We start from the raw sequence: 13,494 nt of genomic DNA, 5'->3' as shown, positions 1-13,494 counted from the left end.
AACATTATGTACATACATTATTATATGCCGGTTTCATAACGTATTCCATGCCCGGAAATTCCATTTTTTCCACTTTGGAAAATACAAAAGTACTCAATACTAGTCTATTATTCACAGTATTCTGGCATTAAACATAATAATTGATCCAAACTTCGGCATTTTGTCAGTGTTTGAAGGGAGGAGGCAATAACAGGCATTTGAATATGTTATAGAACGTCTAACTGTGTCATTCCCTATTTTGACCTAAGCAGTTTGTTCATGTGAACACGTGACTTGCCCTCGCGCACGTTTATGACGGGTACAACTGGTAGAGCAGGATACGCTCACCTTTTCACGAACATCTAAGATCATCAATATGTGATCAGTTTAAAAAAATCTTTTACACGCTGTGTAGCATTTACCATCGGCAAATTATAAGGTGGTCAATGGTTTTAGAAGATTACAAATATTTACACTTTTGCAGCCACATTGATAATTTCAACTACCATACCACTTGTTCCAACACTGCAGTCAAAGAAATCACTTTAACCATAACCTGTATTGCTTTCAAAATATAATATATCCATGAATAATTAACAAAAATTACTGAAACACACATGATTCGGTTAACATTTAGCTTAGTTTACCACATACGTAAAAAGGTTAATCTTTCTGAAACATCATAATTTCTATGTAGCAATGATGATGTCATGAAGTACATCGAGGTTACGATCTAGTGAAGCCAATTTAAAAAAAAAAACTTAAGGCGTTCATTCAGTGGTCTCAGAACAATACTCTGCGGCAATGCAAATGGTTTGGTGATTAATACATGCGCCAAACGAAAGAGAACGTACAGAAAGCTCCCATTCTTTGTAAGGTTGATTCACAACATTTAGATTAGCATATATTGCCTAAACACTTATTATGTTCATAAAACGTGATTTTGATTTCTATCTAAACCCATGCCCCTTTCTTCTGTCTGAACTGATATAACCAAGTGTTTTCTTGAACTTATCAATTGACCCAGTCGTCTGAGGCGCCGCAATTCTCTTTGCGTCCCTTGGGGTAAGCTAGAAAAGTTAGATTGTAGGTCCGAATCCCAGTTCTTCCTGAATATGTTTCAAGGTTTGTTAGAACCATGCCCGTGCTCGTGGGTTTCACCAAAGTCGTAAACGACTGATACCCGCATCCTCCAACATAAGCTGACACGGTGTGAAATAACTGGAATACTGTTCAGCTCACTCACCCATAAACCTACTAACATGTAAACACGGTTTCGGTCTGGCTCCTTTTTGAAAATAGTGACAAATGTATCTAATTGTAAAACAAATGCAATGCAGTTCAACATATAACCCCATAGTTAAGCATAATGCGAACATACCGATAAATAAAGCTCCCCCAGTCCTTACCTCATGTACTTGATCAGTAACAAATGTTCCCCTTGTTCTCTGAAGTCTGACCCGAAATGTACAGCGCCTCTTCATACAGCCTATATTCTCACCTCTGACAATGTATGAATGATTTTATTTCAGAAATGTAGGCCATCCCGCCCATAACTCACAAACAATTCGCAATTAATATTTTGATGAAATATCCGCCATTGTACATGCAATGCATAACTATCAATATATTAATTACAAACAAATAATTTTCAAATATATCATTGTGTTTTTTTCAATCCTTTGTTTTCTCACATTGTAAACACCTAATTTCCATGCATGTTGGTTATTACAGGTAACGTTAATTGGCTTTTCACAACGCTAAAGTACTGACTCCTCAAACTGTCATAAACAGTGTTCTTCATCTTCGAAAACTTTCTTTTAACATTTTTTTTTACAATATACACATAATCTTTCTTCAAACAAAATATTTTCCCATCGTCCAGACCCAATACGTAAATTATAATTCAACGAAGGTCTGCTTAAGCATTTCTAAAATAACTGACTCGTAATATTTACTGGCTACTGTTCTGGATGGGACACAAATTTACAGTGTTAATAAAATCTTCATTTTACGTTCCCATGTAAATTACAAGCCATTTTTTGACGCGATACACCCTTCAATCGTTGAGCAAAAGAAATTAAACATGATGATCCAAAGGAAACTAAACTCTTGTTCAAACAAAATATTGCTGACCAATCAGACCCATGTTTCCTTCCGTCATTATCAAATAAAAACAACATATTATAACAAATTATGGGGTACCTATGGCATCTTTTCTTTCTGGCAAGTGAACGTAAAAAGTAGCTCGAATGGCGAGCTTAATTTCTTTTTCTCTAGTGAGCTATTATTAGTATTGTTATTCAACTGTCAAATGCGAAAAAACGGAGAAGGGATTTCCTGTCAAAATGGTCGATAGACTTGAAATGGCTTACGTATGATGTCAAGGTGGTGAGGTGAAATTGGGTTTAACGTCGCGTCCAAGATTATTGCACTTATATAGCGACGTGCATGCACGTGTGTGTGTGTGTGTGTGTGTGTGTGTGTGACTGCTTGTACTAGTCCGCACTGATGCGGACTAGCTCACTGAGATACCATGCCGCAGTTTAACATGAATACCCCACTCAGACACAGTATACTGACTCCGAGTCGACCAGTCCTTGTTTTAGCTTGAAGATAGAGGTTATCACGCGAGTGTGTTTGGGGATTGTTAATATCCTGTATTAGGAATAAACATTGTATTTAGCGAGCCTTGTCGGATCTTCAAGGGTCCTAGGTGGGCACGGGTGGCCCAGTCGTCTAAGGCGCCGCGATTCGCTGTGCAGAGCTGCGTCCCTTTCACACGCCAGAAACCTATGATTGTGGGTTCGAATCCCGGTTCGTCCCAATTATGTTTCTAGGTTTGTCAGCACCATACCCGTGCTCGTGGGTTTCACCGAAGTGGTAAACGTCTTAGACCTGCATCACTTCGGGCTCTCCTCCCTCATTAAGCTGACACGCCGCGATATAACTGGAATACTGTTAAAAGCGGCGTTACACCCAACTCACACACTCACTCACTCAAGGGTCCTTGATGCATTATGAGTCTTGCTGATTTGCTCCATACAAAAATATTTTAATATCTTATAGTGACATAGAAATTAAATCTACATCCAACAGAGAAGACCAGACGCAGAAATGGGCTCAGTGCAGAATTCATTTGAAGCATAATTCTGTGAGGCTGCTATGAACGAGTGAGTGAGTGAATGATGTTTGACTCTAAAGCCATCTGTCATGTACATAAATTTATGCCATACAACGCCAACCTGTAAAATATCGAAAAACTGAAAGCATGGCCAGCAATGCACGTCAGCCAAGTCGTTAAGTATAACGTTTCCCGTCAGTCTGGCGACAACCATGACATAAGTCACCTCCATTCTGAACCTGGATGTCCACGGGAAAATCACACATGTGTCAGTGGAGTGTATGGGCTTTTACGAGTTTAATGGATGAACGGACAATCCGAGCGGCTGGAAGACCATCCCGTACGTCCCACTTTAACCACGTTTAACCGTTGACAAAGCTACAAAGATATCCTCTCTATATTTATTCAGATTGTGCCGGACAATAACCGGTACACGTGTATATATAGTGTATGTGTCAATCGTGTATAGTATGCAGTGTGCGAAATCAGAGCCTGCCAGGTAGCCCTTGGCTACGTTCTTTTCTTTCTGGCTAGCGAACGTAAAAGGTAGCTCGAATGGCGAGCTTAATTTCTTTTTCTCTAGTGAGCTATTATTAGTATTGTTATTCAACTGTCAAATACGAAAGTTCGAAACAGGGAAGGGATTTCCTGTCCAAATGGTTGATAGACTTGAAATTGATGTCAAGGTGGTGAGGTGAAATTGGGTTTAACGTCGCGTCCAAGATTATTGCACTTATATAGCGACGTGCATGCACGTGTGTGTGTGTGTGTGTGTGTAGCCGCTTGTACTAGTCCCGACTGATGCCGAATTATAGTGCTAGCTCACTGAGATACCATGCCGCAGTTTAACATGAATACCACACTCAGACACAGTATACCTTATTTTAGCCCCTTAATGCCGAGCGCCAGACAGGGTAACAACAAGTACCATCTTTTAACGTCTTTTGGTATGACGCGACCGGGGATCGAACCCCGGACCTTCCGCTCTCCGGGCGGACGCTCTACCACTAGATCACGGAGGCGGTCCGGTCAGACACCTTTTTTGTGGTGACTCAGATTGAATTTCTAAACATGTTCAAACTCGATCTCTCTGTGCAAACATATTTCCCCTAGTATTTGGTAGTGTGAAACAACTGTCTACTCAAATCTAAAATCGGCTAGTAAAGATTAACTGGCTAGTCCGGCTGGCTGGTACTGTTAAAAATATTTTGCACATTTCACATATCCTGTGACGAAAATAGAGCTCCGTTATATCAAAATCGGAAAATGTTCCCATAGTACTGCGCGTGGTAGAGTGAGTTCGGTAAAACGACACATTTGACATTATTCGAGTTATATCACGGCGTGTCACCTTAATGTGGGAGGAAAGCACGTAGTAATGCAGGTCTCAAACGTTTACCACTTTAAACACGAGCATGCGAATGGTGCTGGCAAGCCTAAAAACATAACCGGGGCGAACCAGGATTGGAACCCACAATCATAGGTTTCAGGTGTGTCAAGTGACTCAGTTCTTCACAGCCAATTGCGGCGCTTCGACGACTGGGCCTCTCATATCATATAATCAACGGGTAAAAACGAATAAAAGAAAAGGCATATCAGCTGAAAGTGCACACATCGTGTGCCTTGCGGTCTGGTAACCTAAACCCGAGTTCGATTCCTGACATGGTAACAATGTGTGAAAACCATTTCTTGTGTTCCCCACCGTCATATTGCTGGAATATTGCTTAAATCGGCGTAAATACTATTTCACTACCACTGTGGCATATTTATAATTACAAACAGGTTGTATTGGTCTGTGGGGACATAGGAATACAATACAACATACAACTTTAATACAGTAATGATTAAATAAATAATTCACATTCAACTGTGTGCCTATATAATATACGTTCTGATATTATACTGAACAAAAAATGTTCAGGATCATGAACATTTCGGGGGCTATATTTTGTACTAAAAACACGATTGCACACAAAATATTCCCTATACTCATTATCCCTTACTTGTTTTGTACAGTATATATAATAATATTGAGACATTGTGTGTGCTTTCAGCTTACGACGTTACAATAAGCTAGTGATGAAATAAGTGAAATAAATATTGCTTACATTTTCTTATTGTTTATCTTTTATTCACTTTTCATTGCGGTGTACACAGAAGGTTTTGGGGTGTGGTGGTATACAAATGATATTCTTCATTCTCTTTTACTACGACCACGGAGGCGGTCTGGGAGTTATACGTGGAAGTGAAGGTCGGGGTCACTTTCGGAGCATTTTTCATGAGCTGTTCAATGTTAGTTCAGAAACTTTTTCCAAAGTAACACGCGGGACATATGTTCAATGACATGACCGATACTTAATTCATAAACTGTTCCATAATACAAGTCAAACTATGCATACTGGATCAATTGGTGCCTTTTTCAAGTCGCGATAGTAGTTTTAGTATGGTTTAGCTGTTTCGTTTCCAAGACACTTTACTTGTGCTGAACTTGTGCCGGCTGCTTTTAGGCAATTTAAAATGTTCACTGGCAGAATTTTCAACTGAAGCAATTTTCAATTTTTCAATTTTCAACTGAAGGGTTTGTGTCCAGTGCCAAACATTCCATTAGTTCTGTGAAAATTGTACGATGAATTATTTTTACCTTCACTTTGTGAAAACCTTGCTTATATTTGAACGTAATAAGTTTTTGTTTCAAGGGTATAACTGTCGAATCGTTCTGTAAAGGAGGTTTTGCACTGATGTCAAGCTGTAGTGCATTTTGTGTATACATGTATTTAGTAAGGTGTGACTTTTCCGTTTGGGTAATGTTAAACAATTCACTTTCAATCAATTTAGACGGCCTCTTTGCTGGAGGTCGAGCGCACATGTAATCCAAAATATACGAACTGTTCGATCCTCTTGCTGAGTTCCAAACATCATGTTTACACTGATGCCAAGATACGGCCAGATGTTTATGCTCTGTATGAATAATTTCTTAAATTTGCTAAAAGTGAGCAAAGGTGATCCCATATTTGGGGTCTCTAACACATGACTAAATATCCCATTACTTGTCTAAACATGTCCCAAAATCATCCATTTTGATTGAGTGCTTTTGTTTTTTTCACGGGTGTTTTTGCATAGTATTTGATATGGAGTGAATATCTGGTGAGTGGAATAACAAATGGTATTTGCTGTTATGTTTGAAAAGAAATGGAAATACTTCTAACGAATTTATTGATTTTTAAATCCTTAGATCTTTGCTACATTGATCAATACTTTCTAACAACTTTCTTGCACATCCTTTGCACTATACATATATTTAAGGTCAATAGTACCTATGTACATTTAGAATAATACCAAGAATGTAATCTTTTGCCAACAAGACGCCTGTGCCACAAATGCTTATTGTCTGGCTACCAAAGATGTTTATCTTGCCATGTACCCACCCTTGAAGTGATTAAAAAAAAATTGAAAACAAAACAAAACATATTGTATCGTTTGTAGCGTGTTTTAATTTTTGGCCAAGTCGTGGCATTTCACTTATTGTATATAGATGTAGTGTGAAATGCAAGTGACGTTTTGCATTGCGTTTTCTTGCTTTTTAATTCATTCAGTTAATATGAATGATTTAATTTATTTATTATTCCTGCAGTTGAATCTATAAAATTAATTTAAAATGTTAGGAATTCGCCCCGTTTAATCAATGCAACCCATGTATCTCATATGTCAGGGTGTTAACCAGAAGCTCATGTTTTGCACAGATAACATTAACATGAGCGTAATACACCTTTCCTCTCTTTGGTGTCAGGAATTATTCTGCCAACGTATCGATATTATCCTCAGTTCAGCACTGTCGTGTATGTTGTACACCCCAGACAACGTTGAAACTATATTAAGTCACCGGTACGCCGGTTATTCACTTTCGCTTCCTAATTCAATGCATCCAATCAGATTATTTATCATACTAAGATATATCATTACCCATATGGGCTCAAATATGCTGTGTTATATCTTTTTGATATTTGCACAATGTGCAATTAGTGATTCTCGAAGCTGATTGGTCAGTTGAACAAAGATAAATTTTCATTGGACAAGGGGACCCAATCATTCACAAATCCACGCCATTTATACAGATCTTTTACGTCTTACAATCTCACTGATTCGAGATTTTTAGACAAGAAGCATAGTTTCATATCAACAACATGATTTCACAGCATTGTTTTTCATTTATTACACATGGTATTCATTTTACATTAAAAAAACAATCTAAGTCTGTGTTGTTTGTAAACAAACATGGCTAACCATTTGACATCCGTCAAAGTTAATTACCTCTTTAAAGCGGACGGAGATCTGACAGACATGAAGAGTTATTCGTATAATGCAACCTCTGAGCACATTTAATGTCTTTGTTGTCAAAACTACATATGGCCAAATTGAAGTACCAAGATTCTGATTGCAATGTTGCCAAAAACTGTTTCTAGTGCGCCTAGATCAACACCACCAAGTCCGAATTTGCGCCTGTGTTAGATGACTTGCTATGTGGTGAATTTTTCGACGAGATTTACGGTCTAAGGGAGGCAACTCTATGATGCTCTCTCCAAACCACGCTTGCCGGAATTGGCCAATCGGGTTGCAGCGCGCGCGCTTGTCTGTGTGACGACTGCTATTAAACGTTGTGACCTGACATTTTCTTCGGATTATTTTCAGCCTGTACCTTTGAGGGGTCTAACACAGGCTGACTGACGTCCATGCACCATGAGGGTTAATGACACAGGAAAGGTGGAACTGAACATCATTCTTTACAAATTTATCATTTCGGCATGGAAATCAGACGGTTCGGAATTCGAAATGTCTACTTCGAAGGAGGTCAAGGGTAGCATACATTGTTACATTAGTGACATGATTACCAACATCGATGCCCTTTGCTGAATTTGGAGAGGTTTAGAAATCAAACCAAAAATAATTAAAAATACAAGGAAAGGAAAATTAACCCCAGCGAGCTAATCCTGTGTCCGATATTGAACTAACTCAACTCCGTGAATGCGGACAGCTTGTCGCCATGTCTCGGGATACCGTGTTCGTCTATCAATAGCTATTCGACCATGAGCCTATAAATCACATCAAAACATCAACGATCTGCAGTCATCTACTAGGTTGTGTCCACCCCACAAGCGTGTTAAACAAGTCTTCCTAAAATCTCACATGCACATGTTTCCAATGAGTCACACTTGTCTCAAATCACAGGATGTTCATTAAACGTGTTGTCCGGATTAAACTGTAACGCCGGTTCTGTTGTCACTCCTGAATTCGGCTGTCTCGTATCTGACTCAAGTCGGGTCATTCATTCCGACACTGTGACAGCAATCGTACTTTCTTAAAGTTTACCTACTTTTCGTAACTTTTCTCTAACAAACAAGACTTTTGTACATTCCCTCTATGTTGTTATTATAGGTTTGGGCATTTTTTTGCAAATGACTCATAAAAAATTTGAAACGTTTTCCGTGTTTCCTCTTCTCAATGTGAAATGCATGTCTCTGCCGATGCACGACGGCGGCTGTCTGTTAGTGATGAGATCGTGTCAAAACAAGCCTTGATTAAAAAAACTTGATGAACCTTTTTGGAAAACTGTCTTCTTTATCAATGCTACATAGTGTACGCTGTGTAAATGAGACAGAAATGTAACTGCAATAATGTGATATTTTAGTTTTTCAACAGAACTATATTTTACTCGGTACGACTGATGACGTAAAATATGTCACTCGTGAAATTAATGTTGTAAGTTCCTCGCTTCAGCTCTGAAAGTTCAACATTTATTTCACTCGTGACATATGTTCCGTAATCACTCGTACCTCGTGGGTTATTCTATAAATACACTGGGGAACAGAACATAACAGAACTTTGAAAATACAGTCGAACCCCGTTATCTCGTACCAAACGGGACCGTGTTGTACCTTCGGACTTTCGAGACAACGTCCTATGATAGATATATGATGAGGCTGTCAGGGCCGGAGAATGGGTTCGAGATATCAGTACATTCGAGGGGTGAGGGCGGGGGCGTTATGTGTTATCTGTTTCATCTGGGATGGAATGTTGAACTTTTCTCACTATTTACTCAACACATATTTAACTGTACATGCTTAGGTGATTTTAAAACAATCCACAGATTTCTGCGTAAGATATGATTGATTGATTGATTTATGGCCCTATTTAGTTTTATGTGAACATCACGCGTGGCGGATCGTGGCAATACGCTCTAAATAAATCAGCATAAAATCTAAATATAAACCTTTCAAAAGAACTATGGACTATGGTTAATTAGTCATGGCTGATTGTATTGCAAAACACAATCGTCTAATTGTGGGTGTTCTACAAATTGTTTTCAGTAGTATATGATGTTACAGTGTATCATACTGTTGTACGTAAATATTCTTTTTGACATTTGATTGATGATCATCTGGCATTGAGTCTCTTGTCTTGTGCAGATCTACAAGTCTATGTACTTGCATATAGTAATTTGATGAACACCGCTGTGAGTAAGGTTTTACGTCGCTTTAAACAATAATCCAGCAATATCACGGCGGGGAACACCAGAAATGGGCTTCACACATTGTATCCATGTGGGGAATCGAACTTGGTCTTCGGCGTGACGAGCGAACGCTTTAACCACTAGGTTACCCCACTGCCCCCATCGCTGTGGCGTTATCACAGTTGATATGTGTACTTGTGTAAACTACACATAAGGAGAGACATCCTAACTGGTGTGGCCATATAGTTCACGTTGATAACAATATGAAGTGCATTACTATCAATATCTATAGCATATGTTAAATCATTGTGATATTTTATGTATATCTTAATCATAGTTTTGTCAAAAGTATGTATGTGTGTTTGTGTATATGTGTGTGTGTTTGTGTGTGTGTCTGACTCACTGCCTGTGTATATGTGTTAAATAACTACATAACTCAACCAGAACGCACAATTGTGAACCATGAATACAGTTTAATAGATTGAGAAGTGTTACATAAATATGTATATTCCGTCGTATTCCTGCTTGAGCCTATACTGTAATCGGATATTTGGCTCCCCGGGCGGGAAAGTTAAACTTTATTTTACAAGCACTTTAGCATTAAATTTAATTCCCGAAGACAGTTTGATCGAAAGGAATTGAAAGAAACGCGTTGTTTTTAAATAATATTAACAACGCATTTCATTTCTATTGTCCAAGGAATGAGGTTACGGGTTATATGTGACTTAAGGTAGAGACACATATTTTATCGATCTGTATTGTGCAAGGGAAACATAACTTTGTACACATATAACTTCTGTCTGCATAATGTATAGGCATATTTATCAAAATAATTGTCATCCCGAACTAGGACGAGCACATATTCGAATTCAACTCCATATCTGTTGAACGACAAAATATACTGAACCGCAAAAGAAACGTCACCCCAAGTAACATTGCATGAAAAGTTGTCATTTAAATATCTGGGTAATTTTAGTCAAAGTTTATAAAATTTAACATTATCCTTGTCCGGAAAAATGAAACTTTATGATAAAAAACCCCAAAGCAGATGACAATAAAACCGATCGTCCAAACGCATCACGGCAACGGACATGGTAACCCGATGCACGTGAGTTCCGTGCAAAGTGAAATGCACATGCGTACCCAATTTCTTGCCCTGTAAAAATCTACCCAGATCGGGTAACATTCATTCGTCATTGAATTGCTACCACATATCAAGAATGACAAGAAATCAGTGACACCAGGCCCTTTGACGATTGCAAGCTGGACAAACCGCCCCGCAAAGAGCCAGTGCATTTCAAGAGAGAGAGAGTCTGGCGACGTCGTGGGGTACATTATGTGGATGCTTGTGTTGTTGAGAGGGACTCGTGGGGTGGTCCGAGCATCATGGTGTAGGGGGGAATTGGTCTTCCACAGAGGGTCGACCCTGTGGTCTTCCAGAACATCGGTCCAGGGAGAGGCAATGGTGTCACAGCAGCTCGGTACATTGATCAAGTCTTGAGACCACACGCCATACCTCATTTTGCACGTCGCCGCAACCACGAGTTTTAGTATGATAACGCCCCTGCCCATACTGCGAGAGCAACAAGAGACTTCCTCCAGCAGAATGCCATCAGAACCATGCAGTGGCCTGCCCTCAGACCCGATTGATATCCCATTAAGCACCTGTGGGACCAGAATCAAAGACGGCTGAAAGACGTCCGACCAAGGCCGACAACTGTATGTGGGCTCAAGTGCCTATGGCCTTCATCAACCGCCTCATCCATTCCATGTATCGACGTTGCACGGCAGTCATCAATGCACATGCACAATGCACGAGATACTGACTAGTGATGCCATTTTTCTCAGAAACCAATTTTGTGTTTCACTTTAAGAACATTTGACACTTTAATTTTTGCCAAGTTTCATCGTTTTAATATGTCTCAAAGTATGTTTACAGTGTTTGGACAAATCAGCTTTCTCATATATCTATCCATGGAGACGTTTCTTTTGCGGTTCAGTATAATTCTTTGGACATTGCAAACAATACAAACAGTGGCTGATAATACTGACAATTATTTGTCAATATAAGATTTATATGCTCGTCATTATTTGTTCCAGTTCAATTTATCCTTTAAAGTTTCCGTTTTAAGATTGATGGAAGAATGGGGTGGTATTATGAACAAAATGAAAATATGAATAGCTACTATTCTGTTGCAGTATGTGAATCTTGCGTATTTACTACACGACAAGAAAATAAACACATACGTGTATACAAACTATACGAGATAGCATTATGTATGTATATGTAACATATCTATCTTCTACAAGATGTAGAATCTAATAATAAGAGGCAAAATAGCGGTGAGAATTATAGTTGGTTGGTTGTTATTAACGCCGCACTCAGCAATATTCCAGCTGTATGACGGCGGTCTGTAAATAATCGAGTCTGGACCAGACAATCCAGTGATTGATATCATGAGCATCGATCCACGCAATTGGGATCGAAGACGTTTCAACCAAGTCAGCGAGCCTGACCACCCGATCCCGTTAGTTGCCTCTTACGACAAGCATAGTCGCCTTATGGCAAGCATGGGATGCAGGAGACCTATTCTACCCCGGATCTTCACGGGTCTGAGAATTATAGGAATGTCACTGAATATCAGGAAAAACCGTTTAATGCACGGCATTATGTGAAATTTCGCATTCTCGCTCTATTGTTTTCTCTCATGATTAACCATAGTCATATGAAAGAATTGGGTGTTCTTTAACTTCTTTTGAATAGTATGTACTGTAAATCGTGACATTAACGTTAGAGTTAATTATAAATGCCAAAAATTAAAGTGTACTTACGTCTCGGAAATGACTGTTGATAAGACGGCCTCACTGCACACTTTGAATAGCGGACATATCAACTTGAATGTAAAACCAAACAACCATCTGTTTCCACATTACGGTTTATTTAGAACAGTATGTCATTCAAACACTAGAAATAAAACAATGGACATCCGGTTGTGTTACCATTGCTGGGGTGAGGATTTCCAATTTGACGACATCTACTCCGCAAACAGAATAAACATTGATATAACCAAAGTGTTGTTTTTAGGAAAACACTATTGTTTACGAAGTGCAGATAAGCGGTGTTATTTGCAGTTTGTTTTGAAAACTGGGCCTGGGGGCGGGGGGTCCCATAAAACTCCGAAATAGGGCCATAAATCAATCAATTACTTTTCACGCAGAAATCCGTGGATTGTTATAAAATTACCTACGTCTGTACAGTTAAAACCACACCGACGCTAGGAAGGTGTGGCGCAAAATTCACGCCATCCGAGGCATCAAACGGCACAAAAAAAGCCCCAATATAAACAACTCAACCAACCCCACCCAAAAGGCCAACAACCTAGCCAAACACTTCTCTAAAGTTAGCAGCAACTGTAACTTCAGTAAGAAATTCCAAGATAAACTAAATAAAGAAACCAAATTCTCCAAAGAAAACAGACAAGACAACCTAGAAATAAATCAACCTTACACCATAGAAGAACTAAATCACGTACTAAACAATAGAAAAAAAGGAACAGCCCCTGGCCTAGACCTCACCTCTTACCAAATAATCAAACACTTACCTACCAAACTACTCCAAACTTTACTTAAACTATACAACCTAGTCTACCTAAACGGACAGGTCCCATCCTTATGGAAGGAAGCTCTAGTAATCCCAATACCTAAACCAAATAAACCAGCAGATCAGGCAAACTCCTATAGGCCCATCTCCCTAACCTCAAATCTCTGCAAAATAATGGAACTTATGACTAAAAATAGGCTACAGCACTACCTAGACCAAAACAACATCATAAATCCTGACCAAAGCGGCTTCACTCCTGGCCGATCAACTCTCGATAACCTTGCC

The sequence above is a fragment of the Haliotis cracherodii genome, unplaced genomic scaffold (assembly GCF_022045235.1).
Source record: "Haliotis cracherodii isolate W230 unplaced genomic scaffold, xgHalCrac1.p SCAF_9, whole genome shotgun sequence".
Taxonomy (NCBI): domain Eukaryota; kingdom Metazoa; phylum Mollusca; class Gastropoda; order Lepetellida; family Haliotidae; genus Haliotis; species Haliotis cracherodii.
Note: the sequence above shows the minus strand (reverse complement) of the source record.